This window comes from Stenella coeruleoalba, assembly GCF_951394435.1.
Source record: "Stenella coeruleoalba genome assembly, chromosome: 7".
NCBI classification, from domain to species: Eukaryota; Metazoa; Chordata; class Mammalia; order Artiodactyla; family Delphinidae; genus Stenella; species Stenella coeruleoalba.
In genome coordinates, this window is record NC_137153.1 from 15,060,420 (window position 1) to 15,082,388 (window position 21,969).

At 38.1% G+C, this 21,969-nt stretch overlaps 1 long non-coding RNA gene across 1 annotated transcript; it reads left to right on the forward strand.

Moving 5' to 3' along the window:
• The first annotated feature begins 3,067 nt into the window (after positions 1 to 3,067).
• On the forward strand, positions 3,068 to 21,644 carry LOC307189349. Its single transcript, XR_013829162.1, has 4 exons — positions 3,068 to 3,288; positions 6,868 to 7,065; positions 17,647 to 17,823; positions 20,323 to 21,644. It is a non-coding gene; the product is annotated as an uncharacterized lncRNA (long non-coding RNA).
• The last annotated feature ends 325 nt before the right edge of the window (positions 21,645 to 21,969 follow it).

A 21,969-nucleotide genomic window follows, 5' to 3' on the forward strand; every position in this document is an offset into this window, starting at 1 on the left:
TCTTTTTTTTTTTTCTTTCCCTTTTCTTTTTTTTTTTTAACGTCTTTATTGGAGTATAATTGCTTTACAATCGTGTGTTAGTTTCTGCTTTATAACAAAGTGAATCAGTTATACATATACATATGTTCCCATATCTCTTCCCTGTTCCGTCTCCCTCCCTCCCACCCTCCCTATCCCACCCCTCTAGGTGGTCACAAACCACCGAACTGATCTCCCTGTGCTATGCGGCTGCTTCTCACTAGCTAGCTATTTTAAGTTTGGTAGTGTATATATGTCCGGGCCAAAACCATAATTCAAAAAGAGTCATGTACCATAATGTTCATTGCAGCTCTATTTACAATAACCAAGACATGGAAGCAACCTAAGTGTCCATCATCGGATGAATGGATAAAGAAGATGTGGCACATATATACAATGGAATATTACTCACTTACTCACTCTTAAAGTCATATCCTGTATTTCCTTCTTGCTAATCCTCTCCCTTTTACCTATAGGGTATTTTCTGTGACCCAAGCCTTCTGTTCACCTACTTGAATCTCACCCACGAAAGGGAATAGAGAGAACATTGTACACCTGGGTCCAAACTTTTTTTTTTTTTTTTGCTTCCTTAGGGCTGTTACCTCACCTACATGTAAAATGTGCATAAAAATACTGCTTCAGAGAATTGCTATGAGACTAAAATGAGAAGACTTATAAAATTCCTAGGAAAGTAACCGATATATTATAGAGGCTCACTAAACGTTAGTTTCCTTAGCTTTCCGTTCTTCAAGAACTCAAGTTTCTATCAGATCCTTAAAGTCTTTTCTGACCACCAGAGATCATGGCGCTGGCCCTCAGTGCTGAAATACATCCTTCCTCACACACTCGGTGATGATGTCACTTGGTTAGCATATGGACTCTCTTTTTGACGCAGAGCCCTGCACGGCCATGTATTCTAGCTGTTTCTGAATGTACGTGGCTTCAGAGTGTTACCACATCTGATTATCCTTTGTCGTCAACTAGAGCTACTAGCACATAACCTCATGTACAATGAACGTTCCTATTTTTGTGTTTGCCTGCATTGCACTACTTTGCATTTAATGTTCCCCACATTTTATTCTTTCAATATTATTTACTGAGACCCTGTTGTCTAGGCAATGGAGATAAAACATTTTCTCTACCTCACAAAATTTACAATATCATAGAATAAAGTTTTATTTTACAACAACTTACTCCTACTAATAAAGTAACTGCTTTGTATTATTTGCAAAGGATTCTCTGGAGTGCATGCCATGAAATTTCAATAAACTTGAACCTTGCTGGGTTTTTATCTGAAGGACAACATAGGAGGGTTGGGTTGTGCTCTTATCAATTTTTCTTGCATCTATTTGCTGCCATACCATAAGTTCATTCTCTAAGTCTGTGAGTCTGATTTGTAAATAAGTTCATTTGTATCATTTATTTTTTGGTTTCCACATATAAGCGATATCATATGATATTTGTCCTTCTCTGTCTGACTTACTTCACTCAGTATGACAATCTCTAGGTCCATCCGTGTTGCTGCAAATGGCATTATTTCATTCTTTCTAATGGCTGAGTAATATTCCATTGTATATATGTACCACGTCTTCTTTATCCATTCATCTCTTGATGGACATTTAAGTTGCTTCCATTATTGGAATATTAATAGTCAGTTTGCCCAGAAACTGGGCTTTGTTGTATTTTGGGGAGATTAAAGTGTTTAGAAAATCCTTCTTTTGGCAAAGCTATTTATTTAAGTCTGTAGGCTTATTGGGGTCTCAAAAATCTTAAATCTCAACATCTGAATATTGACAACACTTTCTTTACATTTTCTTTTTTTATCACCAATCCTGAGCCACCTTGAGGCAAAAGCATGCCTTTGGTAGAATGGAGATGAGGTGGGTAGAAGGAAACGCAAAGGAGAAAAGGCACATTCATCCCGTCCTATACATATGACCAAGCTGCGCTGGGGAGGCGGCCGTGCCGCGAGGGAAGGGGCAAGGTCCCAGGGTCTTCATCTTTTGATAACAGAGGTGAAAGTTCACTGGGGAGCTCTAGGGTGGAACTTTTAGCAGGAAAAACTTCAAAACCAGGAAGGGCTTGGTGCTGCCATAAAGCAGAGCAAGAAAGTCAACCGTGAAAAGGAAGCATTAAATCCAGCTGAGAAGGGAAGGAAGTGCAATGTCACAGCAGAAGTGCTGAAGGCACCCAAGACTTCCCTGAATATTTTAGCTTCCTTTACAACCAGTGACATTACTCATGTGTTTCTCTATGTTGCATCTGCAGAGGGACTTATGAGAGAGAATAATTCGATGTATGGTATTCCTTAAGGATGGTAGGACGCTAGGTATACATTGCTAGTTGGGATGATGTTTCTTGTGGTCTTTATACAAAGAAAGTAGGTCGAGAAAATTTAGATTAGGTCTTGAAACCTATAGAATGAAAGCAAACCAAATTATCTAAGTCTTGGGCTTTTGAGCCTAATAGCCTATGCTGAAATTTACAATCAAAAGTCAAAAGATTAAATCCATGGGGAGAAGGGATAATGATGAACACTAGATGATTGTGTTGAAAACTTTCATTTGAATACAGATCATCTGGGGATTTTGATTCTGGTTTTGTAGGTCTGGGCAGGGCCTGAGAATCTGCATTTCTCACAAGCCCCTGGGACAGTTGATGGCCTTAGTAGTCATGGACCACCTTTGAACAAGACGCTAAAGAAGAGCTCTCAGAGAGACTTGATTGGCCTACTTGGGTGTCAAAATTGTCCTGGGGGGGTCCTTGGACTTGTATTTTTCCAAACGAATTTTAGAATTCGCTTACGTAGTTAAGGGTGGCAGAAAATGCCACCCCAAAATATACCACTTGGCATCAGGATTATTTTGAGTTAACGGCACTTGAAAAACAGCAGATACCAAAGGGATACTCTGCCTGCCTGCTTTCTGCCCAAAAGCGGGAGATTAAACTCCATGTGAGATTTGCCTTCTCTGTCCTAGGAGAAAAGAAACATTCTTATCACCAGAGATGCTGAGTTGAGCCTGAGAAAAACCTGTACAAATAGACTTTGAAAAATAACTCTTATCTTCCTTTCGCCTCCCTCTATGTTTTAGTTACTTTTCTTCGGCTGCCACTCTTTGTTCAATCTACTAGATAAACATCTGGGTCTTGCTGCTGCTTCTTTGGGTCTTTATTTTCCTGTGGGGCTGTGAGGTACATGGAAATATCTGTATGCTTTTCTTCTGTGAATCTGTCGTCTCAGGCCCAATCACAGACGCAAGGAGAGTCCAGGTAAAGCTTTGCACCCCCTTACGGTAGCTTCATGAAAAATTCCCTGGATATTTTGGTTGAAATTACATTAGATTTGCAGATAAATTTGAGGAGAAATTGAGATACACATAACATTGAATCTTCCCACTCAGTATTAATAATGTCTTTCTCCAGTTATTTAAATTTTATTTATATCCATCTATGAAAATTTATAATTTTTCTGTATGGCAGTTTTTTCCTTTTATTAATTTTGTTCCTAGAAGCACCATGTTTGTTGCTGCTATCACCATGTTTGTTTTTATATTAGTGCTTTTTCTTTTCTTTTTTTTTCTTTTGGCCACACTGCACGGCATGTGGGATCTTAGTTCCCTGACCAGGGATCAAACCCCCGCCCCCTGCATTGGAAGCTCAGAGTTTTAACCACTGGACTGCCAGGGAAGTCCCATTAGGGCATTTTCTAATGGGTTATTGCTGGTGTGTAAAGACACCACTCACTTCTCCATATTGATCTTTCCCCCAGATTTCATGCAGAATCCTCTTATTTGTTCTAACAGGTTGTCTATATATATTTTTTAAATTTTTTCTGTGAAGGCAGATGTTTACAGATGACAGTTCTGTCTCTTCCTTTCTTCCCTGCTGTCTCTTATTTCTGATACTTCTTTCTTTTATTGGCAAGGAATTCCAATATGATGTTGATTTTTGTCAATCACAATAGACATTGTTGTGTGTTCTTCTCTTAATGGGTGATACAGCTATTTGTTCTCAGAAAAATTACAATTATTTCCTACCTCAGGAAACTTTCACCTACCATTTTCTCTGCCAGAGATGCTGTTTCGTCCATATTCTTCCCAACTCTTCCCTACTCTTTCCTTTAGGTCACTCATGCCAAAGCTGAAATCTCACCCGTGAATAACTCATGATGATCTCATGAGTAATGCTACAGGAACCAACGACAAGCTAAGTAACTTAAGCAATTTAGGGGCAGTGCATTGGCCTCAAACTGAAACATGCGGAGGTGATTGTGGCTTTAGTCACAGCCGGGATTGGAATTGAGGGCTTCCTCTTTTTCTCTTTCACTTCTTGGACAAATTCCCTGTAGGTTGTAAATGTGACTGCGGCCAGCTTTTCAAAAGTTTAGCAACTCCACGAGATGGGAATTTTTTTTCTCTGTTAAAGTACCAGATTCTGACTGCCCTCCTTTGGGTTATGTGCTCATCCCCAAACCAATCCCTGTTATAGAGGAAAAGACACAATCTTATCTCCACGGTAGGTGGACTATAGGCACCTTGGCCAACGGTCTGTCCAAAATTTCTCAGTGCCGAGAGTGAATAGCTCACAGATCAGGCTGGATAGACCAAAACCTCTGAAGTCCACCAAAGTCGCTCAGAGGTATCCTTCCTGACACCCGCCCCCATCCTTTAATTCTCTCCCTAAGCCCTTTGTAACCTGCCTATCACTGATCCTGACTTGGAATTATTTCATTTAGGCATATCTCCTGAACTAGAAAATAAGCTCCACAACGGATGGGACACCAGCTTATTTGTCCACCGTTGCGTCTCCAGGGTATAGGCTGATGGGGGCCACATGGGAGGAAATCAATAAATATTTTGCTAAAAAGAATGACTACATTGAACTGTAAATATCAGGAATCTGTACTTGAGAAGGATAACCTTCTAATACTTACTGAGGCGACAATACTCAATATTATCGTCTTCTTCACTTTTTTTGAAAGAAGTTGACAAGAGAAAGTGGAACATGAGCTTTTTGCTTCTCATTTTTAAGGAGGTCTTAAAATTGCCAGTTAGATGCCTACTTACGGCCAAGCAGAGCTATGACTGTCACTGTGAACTTAAATGAATGAAAGGCCGATCTACATGAACAATTTATAAGTTCTCTTTTTTTCAGAACTACACCTTGCTTTTTACACGTATTGATTATCAGTATGTTATTGTATGTGTTCTTGTTATGTTATCTCAGTCATCTTACTTAACGTCTCTAAAAGCCTTCATTATCATGTCTGTAAAACTGGAGCCAGTACCTACCTCACAGGATATCAGGAAGATTAAATGAGAAGATATATTTTTGAAAACTAAGTACAATACTTTGCAATAGTGGGAACTAAAAAATGATCATTCTTACTGTAATTGTTTCTGGCCTTCTGGTATAGAGTGTCTTTTTTGGGCAGAATTCTCGTCAACCGCGTTAGAGGTGGCTGGATTCCCTTCTAAGCCGTCTTTCATATAAAATCTTTGGCAAATATAGCACATACGTGGCATTCCTAGTACAGTCCTCTGTCTCTAGGCTAACCGTTTCTTTCAATTCTCTAAAAATCATATGGCAATTTCAGTATATGTGCCACCAAAGCGAGCACTAAAAATCGTATTGCAGAGGACACAGTGACTAAGTAGAAAAGAGAAAAAGGATATCACTGACATCATTTTCTCATAAAACATCAGTGCTCATGGCAGGCACCTAGGCCTCAGGAACTCACCGATGTTCACGTGGGTGGTGGAGAAGTGGGAGGACGGGACGCTGGGAGCTGAACTTCCTGTTTCCCACCGACTGTCCTAAGGTCATTCCTTCTATGTGGCTTATAAAATGTTTCCTAGGGTTATTACAGATTAATGTAGTAGACGGGTTTATCATTAAAGACATTGGCTTCCATGTAAAGTCATCTAAAACATGCCAAGTAAAAAATGTAGAAACAAGTGCAAATCGTTTCGAGCAGCAGTGATAGGCTGAACTGTCCAGATATGCTTGATGGACGCTTTCCTTCTGGAAGGTCCACTCCTTCACCTGAGCCAGCTGCATTCACGTTCTTGCTCCCAGATTCATGACTTAGCTTTGCCCTTCTAGAACTTTCCCAGTGAAGACACTAGAAGCAGCTGGGAAGGGGTGCTCAGCCAGAAGGGGCTGTTGGGACTCGATTTTGCAGGGAGACCTTCCTGGGATGTGAAATCCATACAGGAAGGTGAAAGATACCTGGAACCACAGAGCCAGAGAGGCAAATAGTATTGAAAGCCTGCGTTCAGAGCCAAGCCCTGCAGGACAAAGGAGACAATAAGAGAAGCAGATTAAGGTGTTCCAGTCGATTCCTTGAAACAGGTTTTGTTGTTTTATTACTTCCTCTTATGGGTAAGCCGTGGTGGTGGTGGTGGTGGTGGTGGTGGTGGTGGTGGTGTGTGTGTGTGTGTTTGAATGTGAGGGTGTTTGGATGTGGGTGTGTGCATTACAAGAACCTGGACGAGATAGACACTTATCCCAGCAGTAAGCAAATAGGTAAGTCAGACTGAAACATATAGGGAACTATCAGTCGTTAAAACCTCAGTCACTGATGCTTGATGCACTTGCTGTCTGATTTTCCAAAGTTTTGTATAGATTTCCTATTTTTCTTTTCATTTATTTATTTACTTTTCCCTTTATTTCTCCATATCTGCTTGGATACTTTCCTACTGCATGTTTGAGTGTTTGACGTATCTTCCAGGGACCAATTTCATTTCGCACGTATTTTCTCTTGGTTTCTTCTTGTCCGTTCATATTATTGCCTGCTTTTCAGTTTAGTTATTTTTCTCATCTTCTTTTGTTCCCATGTTTATCCAGAAATTGATTTTATGTTCATCCTTCGATGCTGGTTTCAACTCGTAAGTTTTGCCTGTGTGATGACTCACTTCCTGGATCGTGGGACACGGATGGGTGGATTTTTCAAGCCCCGCCGTGGGCAGCCCAAAGAAACCAAGAAGTAGTGTGCGCGGTCCCTGGGGTGAATGAAGAAGGAGAAGCGTCTGCTAAAGGGAGAAGGTAACTGCTTCCCCAAACCTTCGGCTCTTACATACTTTTATCCAAATCTAGCCTGGCTGATCATAATTTGTTTGAATTTGTGTACTATCCTCCCAAGTGACCTTTCTGTCGCCAGTCTTTGTAGCTCATCTGTCTATCACAAAGAAGCCCTGATGATTCTTTCTTAAAACAAAGCAAGTATGTTCTTTTTTTTTTTCCCCCTGTGCTATACAGTAGGTCCTCACCAGCCATCTACTTCATACATAGAGTATACATATGTCAGTCCCAATCTCGCAATCCATCCCACCCCCTTCCCACCCCTGGTGTCCATACGTTTGTTCTCTATGTCTGTGTCTCTATTTCTGCTGTGGGGAGGGGAGTGGAGAGGGGGAATGGAGAGTTAGTGTTTAAAGGGGACGGAGTTTCAGTTTAGGAAGGTGAAAAATTTGGGAGAGAGACGGTGGTGAGAGTTGTACAACAATGTGAATGTACTTGGTGCCACTGAACTGCACAGTTAAATATGGTTAAAAGAGTATGTTTTATATTGAGTCTTTTACCACAAGAAAAAAAACATGTAAGAAAAGTATGGTTCTCCTCCAATGACACTCTTTTCTTGCTTTCCATTATCTAAGAGATAACCCTCTTATCCCTACGAAGTCCAAGCTCGATTATCAGGATCTTCACAGCTTTGCTCCAACACCATCATTCAAGCTTCACCGCCCACTATCCATCACTCTTGTTTCCACCCTGGGGACCTAGACTCCCATCTAACAGTACTTCTTCAAACCACTTGTGTTATTTTCTGATTTGTCAAAATCACATATATTCCCTCAGCCCAGGGTAGTTTTGTTTCTTCACCTCATCTTTTACAGCTCACTGTCAAAGATCACCTCTTCTTCCCACACTGACTTTCTGAAATGCTCACTCACGTTTAATGCATTTTCTTTATACCTTCATTGATAGTTGCTCTTACCCTCCTCTCCTCCCTTTCACCCTTCTCTTCTTTTCCCTCTATTCTTTCAACTGTAGACAGAAATAATAAACAATCTATAATACAAATAGAAAAGAGTTTTATCTGAGCCCAGCTGAGGACTGTAGCCCGGGAGACAGCCTCTCAGATAACTCTGAGGAAATGCTCCAGAGAAGCATGGTTTTCAGAACAGTGTTAGATCTTGTCAGAACAAAGAATCTCAAACAAGTCAGGTGTACGTTTCTTCAAGGTTTCGAAAAAGAAAAAAAAAAAAAAACAGAACAGCTCAGCACATACACAGCAAGTCAGTATGGCCTTGGCACCTGGGAAGGAAGTCTTATCACTGAGGGAGTACAAGCATTGGTGTTCCAGGAAGGGAGACATTTAATTTTTATTTTTAACATGGACATTCTTTACTTCTGGTCAATGCACCCTTTTCTTTAATAATTAAAGTAGATGTGCAATGTATGTTTGCTAGTCCACAAACAGGCTCTTCTAGTTAGCATAAAATTCAACTGAAATTGTGTATAAGCCAGAATGACTTCCCTAGACCTCAATATGTGAAAATTGCTTTCATCACAACAAATATTTTTGGAGTGTACCCTTTGTGCCAGATGGTGTGTTAAATGGAAGCCAAGGGTCCCTATCCTCAAGGAGCTCACAGTTGCAGTGCAACCTCATCGTTTATTGCCTGTGTCCCCTACTAGTTGTAAACTACTTGCAGGGCAGGAACTGACTTGTCATCACATTTGCAGTAATAGTACAGCAGAGGGCACAGAATAGACTCCCAGAACTGTTTCTAGAAAGAATGACCAAAGAAGTTAATGAAGTTTTTAAATAAAAAAATTTTTTTCTAGCTGTATTATGCATATTTAGTACGTTTTTGTAATCTAGCTGATAAAATGAACAGACAAAAACAAATGCAACGCTACCATTTAGGCACTGGACTGAGCTTGTATGTGCATGATCTCATTTATACTTCACAGCCCTCTGAAAAATGTTGTTATTATCTATAGTTGAGGAAACCAAGGCATGAATGGTCACTTGCAGATCTTGGTGGACTTCAGCGTCTGAGTTTTCAATCATTTGCTCTCTCAACTGTCTCTAAGTTCAGTCTTCTGGTCTCTCTTTGTAATGATTGGAGCTACAGTAAAACTGTTTTTTGTCATACATATACATTAAAACTCGAATGGCCTAATATTCATTCAATGTATTATGATTTTTATGAAAGAAAACAATGTCCCATTTATAAAACAAAAAAGGGGGCTTCCCTGGTGGCGCAGTGGTTGAGAGTCCGCCTGCCGACGCAGTGGGCGCGGGTTCGTGCCCCGGTCTGGGAAGATCCCACATGCCGCGGAGCGGCTGGGCCCATGAGCCATGGCCGCTGAGCCTGTGCGTCCGGAGCCTGTGCTCCGCAATGGGAGAGGCCACAAGAGTGAGAGGCCTGCGTACCACAAAAAGAAAAAAAAAAAAAAGGAACATGGAATGTTATAGTACTGAACATACACTTTTGATTTTAAATATTGAAAACAAGAGTATGTCATAAGTGGATAAACAACAAGGTTCTGCTGTATAGCAGAGGGAACTATATTTAATATCCTGTGATAAACCGTAATGGAAAAGAATATGAAAAAGAATATATACATGTATATAACTGAATCACTTTGCTGTACAGCAGAAATTAACATAACATTGTAAATCAACTATACGTCACTAAAATAAATTTTAAAAGAGAGTATGTCATAAGTTCCTTTAAGGTGTACACCAGAGTTATTTTTTGCTTAAGACTGTCTCAACTTGGTACAAAAAGTTCCTGCTTTAAATTTCAAACAGGATCACAGTAAATTTCATAATAACTTGTCAGCTTGTTTAAAGTAATGAGCTTCTGGAGGCTTACACCCCACTGGGCATGTTCTAATGACAAGGAAATGCCAAATGAAAGTACAATAAATCTGTACAATAGAGACTGGGTGTTGTGACAGTACCATCATTGGAAGATTGGTTTTATAATTTATTCTGCTATTATATTCTCCTTAAATTTGGTCTCCATGCTGCTGGAAGGATTAATAAATGCCATTAACACATGTTTAGCCTGTTTAATGCTTTCATATACTAAATCAAATCTAAAAAGGAAGCACATTGTTTCAAACATACGGAAAGTTTTCTTTTCTGCTGCAAATATTAAATATAAATATTTAATATCTATAAATATTATAGATAAAGGCAAAAGTACAATATAAAATGCCTACTTCACTCAACCTTAAGATCAGTGTTATAATATAAAATAATATAAATATATAAGTATTTTATATATCTATTTAACATATAGGTTATATGCTATAAGGGTGAGTGAGGTGGACATTTTATGTTATACTTTTGCCTTTCCTGAGGGCCTACTATGCTTGTCTCTAATATGTTCACCATTTTACTTTTCAGAAATATTTATGGAGTATAACTAGCTGTTAGTTGATGTGTTAGTCTCAGGTACACAGACATAAAAAATAAAGTTTCACCTCAAAGAACTCAGTAAATTTGGGAAGATGGTCAGGAAAAACAATAATAACATAGAGAATAGCTGTTTAATAGATGTATACACAGAGTATTTTGGAAGTCAAGAAAAAGTGACTCAAAGGAAAGTCTGAGTTTACTATAGTCAACATGCTTCTATAATCTACTTGATACTGTTTTCCAAGGGGAGCTGAGTATTGTAAGATGATGACATGATATTAACTGCACATATTAGAATGCCAAACTCAGAGAACAACAGGTATAAAGGTGCCCCTGACATATGGTAATATTTAGAAATTTTTCAGTAATTTAATATATTTGCAGCAAAAGATATATGTAGGTCCCAGCTGAGGGATATGGCTGGAGTAGTAGGATTTCCAGACTGCAAAAGTCAGTGATAGAGTTCCACTAGAGAATTTTAAGCAGTGATGTGACATGATCAAAAGTGTATCTTTCTTTTTAGAATTAGCCTTTTGGACTGGTTGAGGATGACTAAAACCTGCAGTATGGAAATTCTTTGGAATCCATATGAGAAAAGATTAAGATCTGAACTATAATAATGGCAGAGGGAACAGATACAAAATTACCAGAACACACAGAGACCAATAAATCAAAGGGTGGATGGTGAGAGCAAGACATTTCAGATAACTTGAAAGTCTAGGGCAAAACCTAATGATGCTTCTGAGAGGCAGAACACAGGAAGTTGTGGTTAGTTAAGTCTGGCATTAGAAATGAGTTTAATGTGAGTTTAATGAATTTGGAACCCAGGTCAGTGAACTGGGCTGCTGATATTGACCTGAGAGTAGTTATCACACGGGTGATAGTTGAAGCTTTTTGTTTGGATGAAATTGTCTGAGAATCACACAAAGTGTGAGATGAAAAGAGAGCTGGGCATATACCCCAAGAAAAACATAATTCAAAAAGAGTCATGTACCACAGTGTTCACTGCAGCTCTATTTACAATAGCCAGGACATGGAAGCAACCTAAGTGTCCATCAACAGATGAATGGATAAAGAAGATGTGGCACATATACACAATGGAATATTACTCAGCCATAAAAAGGAACAAAACTGAGTTATTTGTAGTGAGGCGGATGGACCTAGAGTCTGTCATACAGAGTGAAGTAAGCCAGAAAGAGAAAAACAAATACCTTATGCTAACACATATATATGGAATCTAAAAAAAAATGGTCATGAAGAACCTAGGGGCAGGACGGGAATAAACATGCAGACCTACTAGAGAATGAATGGACTTGAGGACACGGGGAGGGGGAAGGGTAAGCTGGGATGAAGTGAGAGAGTGGCATGGACATATATATACTACCAAATGTAAAACAGATAGCTAGTGGGAAGCACCCTCATAGAACAGGGAGATCAGCTCGGTGCTTTGTGACCACCTAGAGGGGTGGGATAAGGAGGGTGGGAGGGAGGGAGACCCAAGAGGGAAGAGATATGGGGATATATGTATATGTATAGCTAATTCACTTTGTTATAAAGCAGAAACTAACACACGATTGTAAAGCAATTATACTCCAATAAAGATGTTAAAAAAAAAAAAAGAGCGAGAGCTAAAATTGAAGACAGCTGCTGTTGAGAAGCCCATGAAAATCAAGGCATAGAAGTGTCCATTAGGGTTGACCATATTAAGGTTGCCTTTGGGAGATAAATTTAGTTAGAATATGTGGGGTTAGAGCCAGACATAGTGTGATATAGATAATAATAATGTATTGACATGTAACAATCATTTTTTAAAATCTTTTATTTTAAGGGGATACAATGCCATTTTGATAAGTGAGTAAATTATATGCATAAATATGACAATGATATTGTTTTATGTCTTAGAGATCACCCAATCATACTCCATGTAAATAACTGAATGACTCTCAAAAACATATTAGTCATATGGGGACAAGAAGTTTTCCAAACGTAAATCAGTATATGAGTGGTGAACTCACACTGGCTGATTTGAGAAGTGACAAAGCACGCTATTTTGGAGATACTCTATATTACAGCAAGAGGACTTAACTTCAAAATCCAAGAGTTCTCATAAGGATTTGGGTGGAAGAGGTCTCTGCTCCAAAAGAAATAAAAATTTTCCAGAAGAACAGCAAGTTTCATCAGCTTTCCTGACCAATGAAAAAGTTAATAGATTTTCAAGTGGATGAGGCATTTTTTTCTTTCCAGTCATAGAATTTGAGTGGAGGGCTTGCCTGGTGGCACAGTGGTTAAGAATCCACCTGCCAATTCAGGGGACACACGTTCAAGCCCTGGTCTGGGAAGATCCCACATGCTGCGGAGCAACTAAGCCCGTGCGCCACAACTACTGAGCCTGTGTGCCACAACTGCTGAAGCCCGCACGCCTAGAGCCCGTGCTCCGCAACAAGAGAAGCCACCGCAATGAGAAGCCCACGCACCACAAGGAAGAGTAGCCCCCGCTCACCACAACTAGAGAAAGCCCGCGTGGAGCAACAAAGACCCAATGCAGCCAAAAATAAATAAATTAATTAATTTATATTAATAAAAAGAATTTGAGTGTAATTGCTGGTTGTGTTTCTTTTTTTTTTTTCGGTACGTGGGCCTCTCACTGTTGTGGCCTCTCCCGTTGCGGAGCACAGGCTCCGGACGCACAGGCTCAGCGGCCATGGCTCACGGGCCCAGCTGCTCCGCGGCATGTGGGATCTTCCCGGACCGGGGCATGAACCCATGTCCCCTGCATCGGCAGGCGGACTCTCAACCACTGCGCCACCAGGGAAGCCCGCTGGTTGTGTTTCTTGAGTTCCACTCTTGTTTGTCTTCATGAAACATCCGAGAGCAATAACTATGTTCAAAGTCTCAAATTAATTTATTCCACTTTTTTTCTGTTGTCTTAATTCTTTGTTCTAAGCATATCTTTCTTAGTTGACTTTAGCATCTGTTTTCATGGAAACTTTTATTTTCTCAGTGAATGTCTTGTACACTTAGAACCTTCCATCATTTATTTGTTCTGCTTTTTCTGATTTTGGATATTATACCGGAACAGATACATGGAACAAATTTCTCACAGAAAAAAAAAAAATCTTTGTAGTTACCATAGTCACCATATCATGAGTAGCATGGCAAGAAAGGGCAAGGTGATTAAAAATAAAAGATTGAATCCAAAAAACTTAAAGTATAAAGTTTATAAATAACCTAAGGTAACCTGTAACCAAGTAATAAGAAGACTTAATTAATGGGATATAATTGGATTTACTTTTCTGGACTGATGTTCAAGAGGAAAAATAAATTAAGCATTTATATCTGTGACCTGTATACTTCTGTATCTCTCTCTAAGCACAACAGAAGTTGTATTTGGAATAATTGCTTTTCAATATTTAAATTATCATATTTTCAAACAACATAATTTTACTTTCTTACTATATTATACTTACTACAGGAGAAAAGTAAATTACCAAGTTTTGGAAAATTTTTCAGTAGCAGTACTCAAATTGAATAGGTCCTTACATTAATACTCAATTTTAAAAAGTCAAATAACAAGAACATTCATCCTCCAAGCATATAGATTGATTACAATTTAACTATGACATGTATATAGAATACTTGCTTAGTAAAGTATGTAATAATTTTAATACATGACAATCATATGTCACTGCCTTAGAATGGCCATATCAAGTAGCAGTGGATATATTTACATCATGGACAAAGTCTAGTACATCCCCAGGATTCAATAAATATGTTTTTAAAAAGTTGAAATATTACAGTCTTGTAATTTGACTAATAATACAGATAAGACTCAATCCCAAAGAATCTGAGGCACTTGATGACTGAATTATGTCCAGATCACAAGTGGGAAGACATGTGAGATCCACAGTATCTTAGATTGTCGTCTTATCAACTAAAAGGCTCTGTTTAACAAGGAAAATACAACAGAACACAATTTTCAAAAATATGAGGAGGTTAAGAATCCACTATTACTGCAGATCTTACCTTTTGAAGACATCATACCCATATTGAATGCATTTCTGAGATGTGTGCTCAGTTGAATCCAATTTTGAGCTGCTATTTTTAGAGTCTTGTTAACTGAATTGACTGACCTTTTTAGCCCAAACAGTTGAGCCATGTTTGCTTGTAGATGGCATTTTTACCAGCTATTCTTGGACTGAAAAGTGCTCTGTACTATGTGGTCTCAGCAATTCTGTTCATTGTATTTCTAAATGCTCTTAACAAAAAATCAACAAGAACTCTTATATTCATACCATGGACTATCATTCTGCCATAAGAAGGAGTAAAATGTTGATTCTTGCTACAACATGATGAGCATAAGAAAAGCCAGATACCAAAGGTCAGATATTGTAAGATTTAATTTATACGAAATGTTTAGAAGAAGCAAATCTATAGAGATAGGTCAGTGGTTGCCGACAGGTAGGGGAGGAGTAGGGGGAATGGGGGAGTGATGGGTAACAGGTGTGGGATTTCTTTTTAGGGCAATGAAATGTTCTGGAATTAGATACTGATGGTGGTGACATAACCATGAATATACTAAAAGCCACTGAATTGTACTGTTTAGTTTGTGGTATGTGAATGATATTTCAATTCAAATTTATAAAAATTAGCTACATCTTTAAGTCTTCACCTTTTGACTACTAAGCATGGATTAATTCAAAGTGTATTTTTAGCCTGTTTTGCAATTTATTCTTAAAAATGTATTTTTCGGGCTTCCCTGGTGGCGCAGTGGTTGAGAGTCCACCTGCCGATGCAGGGGACGCGGGTTCGTGCCCCGGTCCGGGAAGATCCCACATGCCGCGGAGCTGCTAGGCCTGTGAGCCATGGCCGCTGAGCCTGCGCGTCCGGAGCCTGTGCTCCGCAACGGGAGAGGCCACAACAGTGAGAGACCCACGTACCGCAAAAAAAAAAAAAAAAGTATTTTTCTTAAAGGTAAATATGTGATGTGATGGATGTGTTAATTAACTCCATTGTGGAAATCCTTTCACAATGTATATGTGTATCAAATCATGTTGTACACTTTTTATACTTCAATTAAACTGGGGGTGAGGGAAGAATCTAGTAAGACAAAAGAAAAAAGAAAGGCTTAGAAAACTGGAGCTGGAGGATTGGGAAAATATAGATACATGAACAGTAAATAACTTGGTGAAAAGTAATATAAAGGAAATAGGAAGATTATGCGGGGATTTCTTCTATGCTTCTAAAATGCCATCTTAGTTATTAGAGCGTAGGTGTCTTTTATTTTCTCATATTAAAACTTCTCTGCTCAAATCAGAAACATCCAGGGCACTGATTTCACTTGGCTGTACACCTGAAACTAACACAACATTGTAAATCAACTGTATGCCCATAAAAATTTTAAATACATGAAGAAAGGAGGACAGCACAAACAAACAGACAAAAAAGTATGTTTTTCTTGTGCTGATCGTAGTACTAAAGTGGTGTGAATTGTAAACCCTTTAATTAGGCTATAATTGATGTAGTCTGAGGAAAAACTGAACTTGAGACACACCCCAGGAATGATACCGGTGGTAGTTTTGGGTTATGATGACCTGTTTCAGTAAGTGCTATTAGTGATGTGATGTATGGTTAATGATTTGATTTATGTTCATGTGCAAAATAAAATAGAAGTGCTGTATGAAGTGACCATGGTGGGAGTTTTAGTAGACCAATGTATGCCATAGCTGGACTTAGTTTATGTCCCATGTCTATGTAAATACTACTCCACATTCTGCAGTTGGCTCTGCTTGAAGGATCTGCATATGTACAAGAGTGGGTCAGCAAAGGAACAGCCAACCCTTGACATCTGGTGCTATTTCCACAAGTTTCTACCTAGTCCCATTTTATTTTGGCAACACAACTGGTGAATAACGGGATAAGTCCTCCTAAATGGATGTTTCATTCCTCTTAAAACTACTCCTGGTGGATGTAATAATTTATAAACCACTCCTTATACTTATACTTTACATATACGTGGTTGCATCTCACCAATGATGCTGTTTATCATTTAGTATACTTTTGGGTTTCCCCCCTTTCCCAAATGAAACCATAATGTTTTATGAATTTGTCTTGGATAGGGTAAGTAAGCGTTTTGCTATTTATATGGTCCCTTTCCGGGAGCCTCCAAATGAATGTTATTCTTACAGTCTCCTCAAGGTTTTCTTATACACAGATTGCATGTTCTATCTTTACCATCTCTATACTAGATGACTGTCTTATCTCGACCACAACTAATGAAACCAGAAATGGTTACCTAAACCAAACTAGGTCGAAGTAATAAAGTGGGTGACAAATTAAGACCTAACAGAGATGCAAAACTCTGGCCGCCAGAAGCAGACTATATTGGAACGTGACGAGGTGGACCAGTTAAATTCTTGCTTTTGGGGCGGTTGAACTAGGGGACCTACTGAGGAAGTTGGTAGTTGGTAATGGTAACTAGGAGATCAAATGAGGAAGTTAGTAGTTGGTAATGGGAGCAGAAGCTGAAAAACAGTGTGGAGACATGACAAGTCTGGAGCAGCTATTATACATGGAGAAAAAGTTAGGGGAGACTCAGACGTTATTCATGGGGGGAGTTGAAGTAAAGCTGGAGTATGTTTGAAACTCGGAGCCTTGGAATAAGTGAGCCACCGAGAGTAGGAAGCAGCGTGTGCCTGCCATTGAGGGTGTGACCAGGTAGTGACTTACGGCCTGTGTTCTGCTGTGTGTTTCAGATGGCTTCTCAAGGTCTAGGAACACTGGCTTGGCAGTGCCTCGTCACTATCTAGTCCACAGATACTTATCAACTGCTCTATGCCAAGTGCATATTCATTAATGAACAGGCGAGCTCTCACCCCTGTGGAGTTTATAGTCCAGCAGATAAGATTATTTTCATAATTTTCTCCATATCTTTATAATAAACCTTTATCACCTGAATTAATGCAAGTGTGCCTTTTTCCCTTGTAGTCTGAAAGAGTCTAATAAAAATGCTATCTCTTTCTGTTTCATTTTCACAGGCATTATTTTAAAGTGGTTTTTTTTTACAAATATTAATGCATTAACCTTTCTTGATAATTCTAAAAGTATCAATTTTACAGAAGAGGCAATGAAGGGGAAAACAAGGTTTAAAGTTTTCACCTAAAACAAGGTTTAAAATTTTCTCCTAGAGGCTTCTCTGGTGGCACAGTGGTTGAGAATCCACCTGCCAATGCAGGGGACACCGGTTCGAACCCTGGTCCGGGAAGAAGTTGCAGGGCAACTAAGCCCACGCACCACAACTATCATTGAGAAAGTTTTCCATAGGATTCTCACCTTTGCTACATGGTAAACCTCTACTGGTTCAGGTACCATTATTTTTTGCCTCTTCTTTAGATACTTTTATTCTGTGGAATTATGTGAAATGGTTGAAAACATGCAGACGCTTGGAATGATTACACAACCCCGGTTGGCCTCACTCTTGACTCCGCAATTTACAGAAGTGCTGACCCAGAACACAGACTGTTATGTTCACACTAAATTACTTACAAACATATTTTGAATATCATCTATCTTCTCATTTTTCTTTCGATTTATTGAATTTTGGTGTCATTCACCAAGATTCCCAAATCTACCACAAATGTTTTTGATATACACCTAGGAGCCCCAGTGGAGCAACGTTTGTTGAAATTCAAAGTTGAACATATGCCCTTGAAATTCACTAGCGCAAAAGGCTTAAAATGTTTGAAATGCTGCAGGTGACTTTCAGATTTATTCCCTGAGGCATGTACCTGTTAACCAAGGAAACCTTTGGCAAATGTTACTAAACGTCTCACCGACTTGCTTTTTCACGTGCCCCCCGGTTTGTGCACGTGTCCCCAGTTTGTGGATTGGTGCTTATATGTAGTCAGAATATTTATATTTAATTTTTTTAAAGGAAATTATTAAGGAAGCTAGGCTAGGAGCATTCTGACAATTCATTACATGCTTCAGTTTCTATAATAACCAACATTTGGTACTTTGCTTTAGTTCATTAATTTATTTATAAAACAATCATATATTGATTGATCACTTACTAGTAAGTGCTTGATGTTGAGGTTACAAAAATAACCTATGGTCCCTAAAGAATGCAATTCTAACAGGGACGTGTAAAGAGAGGAATTATAGTCACGTGGTATTAGACATATGAATTGGGGAGAACATGTGTGTGTTCTATTGACCCTGACCCTCATTACTAGACTTTTAACTCCATCAACAGATTGTAAAGAATATTAGTCTTGTTATATCTGAGGAATAGCTTGCTCATGGTTTCATGCATGGAATGACACTAGGATTAGGAAAAGGTGTAGGGAAACACATCTAATACTAGGTGGAAGGCTGTGGTTTTCAGCATTTATAACAAAGGCAAATCCACATAGTTTTGCCCTCGAGCACTCTTTTTTCACACCCATTTGTGGGTTTTTTTGGGTTTTTTTCACTAGAGAAGACTAGAGAAAATTAATCTGGCTCAGAGGTGGCCGGACTACTGCTTGGCCACCCCCAAGGTTTAGGTTGCTTTTACGTGGACCAGTGATCTCATTATTGTGGTACATATTGAGCAGGACCCTGAGCCTTCTTACTCTCCCCTAAATTCTAATAGCTGATGATGACATAGGCAGGTATAAATATCGAAGGGGCAGACAACTTATTTATTTTGAAACATTTCAATGAAACTCAACCTGACTTTATTGTAATGGTTTGTAACTTGCCAGAAGGAGTCATATAAAAAATATTTTAGTCATTGAAAATTCACTGAAAATTTTATTCATTGAAAAGTCAATAAAAATTGATTTATTTAAACCATGACTATGGTTTGATTTTTGTGCTTGCTTTTCCGTTTTTGAAAATGGCAGCTAAGCAGAGTTTATAAACTGCAACAATATCTTAAGGAAATTTTATTAATAAATGTACAGAAAGTGAGAGTAAACTCATACTTTCAATCTTACACTGACCATTAAACAAGCAATAAAAATGTCATAGATCTATTGAAGAATAAATACATACTTAAAGAAAGACATAAGGGTGAATAATAAAAAGCACAGAGACACCCAAATTAACTTTCAAACACTAGTTCAATTCAAATAATTTCATGTTTGCTTTCTTCCTCCAATGCATGCTTCTATATGTTACAATTTTAGCAGATTTAGCATAGTATTTCAAGGCTGCTGTCAATTCCTATGTTTTTAAATTAGTCTGAAGTTGGAGTAGATTATCTGTAATTTTTCTTCTTAAATTATAATTTTACCATGTACAGTAGTGGTTTACAATATATTTTATTTTTCTTTAGGATGTCATAGATAGAGCAGAGATGAATAAAGAAATTTTATCTAAATGCTTTTCAAACCCAGGGATTCATGCATGAGATGAATGTTTTTAATGTCTAATTCAAGTAGTTCTTTTAATTATTAAATGGAAATTGAAATTAGAAATGAAATTTATCCACGTATTGAAAGCCAAAAAGAAATAGTAAAAGGAAACATCTGAATTAACGAAGTTTTTTTTTGTGGTTTAAGGAACAATTTAGGACACTATTGCTATTTTGAAAGTATAGATTTTAAATCATACATTGAAACAGGCAAATAACATGACTGATGGTTGGACTAAAACTTGGTCATCTCAAGACATATTTTAATTTTCCATAGATCATATCTCTTAAATATTTGTGGGGTTACATCTTCTACAGTATGAGTGGCCAGTTCACCCAGTCAGAGAATTTAAACCAGTCGTGTCAGTGTTTTAAGATGGAGGTTCTTCGTATGCTGGGATGATGGAGAGACAGAGTAAGAATCTTTGTGTTCTCTCCTTTCCTTTTCTGTCTCTACATGTAGCGTTTCCAACCTTTTGGGATCCAGTCGATTGTGGAAGAGTTAAGCTGACACGAAACGAAGCACAGAGAAATGGAACATGACTGCTGGGATGTAGATGATGATGACAGCCTTGCATATGTTTTCTCGCTTTCAGAATTAGTATATATCCTCAGCAGTGCTGACTCTGTATTTATACTTCTTAAATTAGCTCAGGAGCAACTGCACGGCTCCCAGCAAGAATCCCTGATGCAATTGGAATGGAATTAGAAACCAAAATGGGCACATGGCAGCCTTCCCTCTATAACACTGAAATTTCTCTTCTGTTTCTCTTTTTTATTTGTTACTTATTTTAACTTTATATTTCTTTCATGATATAGTTTTCTCAAACTTTATAGTGAAATTGTCACTCTAGAAAGACGTTAATATTTTTCTTGGAACTTCTGATCCCAGCAAACCAGGGCCCTCTTACCTCAATCAAGATCAACATCAGGGTCCACCTAAGAGGGGAGCCCTGCAGTCCGAAGCATGGGGTAAGATTGCCTGTATCTTTAGGCTCCATTTCATCACTAGAAAAATGAGGGTTTTGAGTAGGTCATCCCTCAAAACTCTGTTTAATAAAACTGTTAAAGAGTAGGATTATACTGACGTGTATAACTTGTTTTCACTTTAATACACTCTTGTATGCCAAAATATTGCCCTAAGTCATCAGTGAAATGACATTTAAAATTCCCAAACCAATGGGAGGGAGCCATCTTGTGGTTTAGGCCCAGCGCAGCTTACATTTAGAAGAGAAAAGAATGTGAAACCTTTGAAAATGTAATATTATATATAACATTATATATAATAAATATAATAATAAATGATAGATAGTTTATGAATGTGATCTAAAGTCTTAACTTACAGGTAATTAAAAAAACCCTTCAATTCTGGGTATGAGTAATTGTTCTTTAGACAATTCTGGGAACTTGTTTGAAACTAAGGGTATATAGCACATACCATGTTGTGATTTATTTTCTTATTTAATGAAGATGTTTCAGTAGGTACTGAGTTAGTAGTTGTAATGCTTACTGAAGATGCCAAAGGGGTTTGGCCCATCTCACTTAGGAAATAATGCAGAAGACAGAATAATGATACTAAAAAGACAATTGCATATTACCTTTATATTCTGTAATTACTTTTCTGAGTCATAAGAATCAAACATTGATCTCTAGAATCAAACATTAACTCTCTAATTGATCAATTAGAGAGTTAAACATGCCGATAATGGCATGTGAGATCGCCATATTTTGTTGCTTAATAATACAATATATAACACATACTAAAAGGTATGCATGTTTAGCATAAATAACACCAATGTAGCAGTTAATAAAAATATGATAATAATATTAAATACTATCACATTAATATTACTTTTTAACGTTTCCTTTTAGAAACTAATTTATATTGTTAGGTAAATAAGTCGTATGAACATATTTTCCCTAGGTGCATTTCTTTATATAAATAAAACAACTTTTTTCATTTATCCCAATATTTTCAGTAGTTAACTTTCACAGACAATATGCAAAAAGACATTTCTAACATAAGCAATTCAGCATCAGTAAATGGGTGCTGACTTTTCAGATTCAAAGTAAATTACAGAGAATATATTATTTCCATTTATTTCTCATT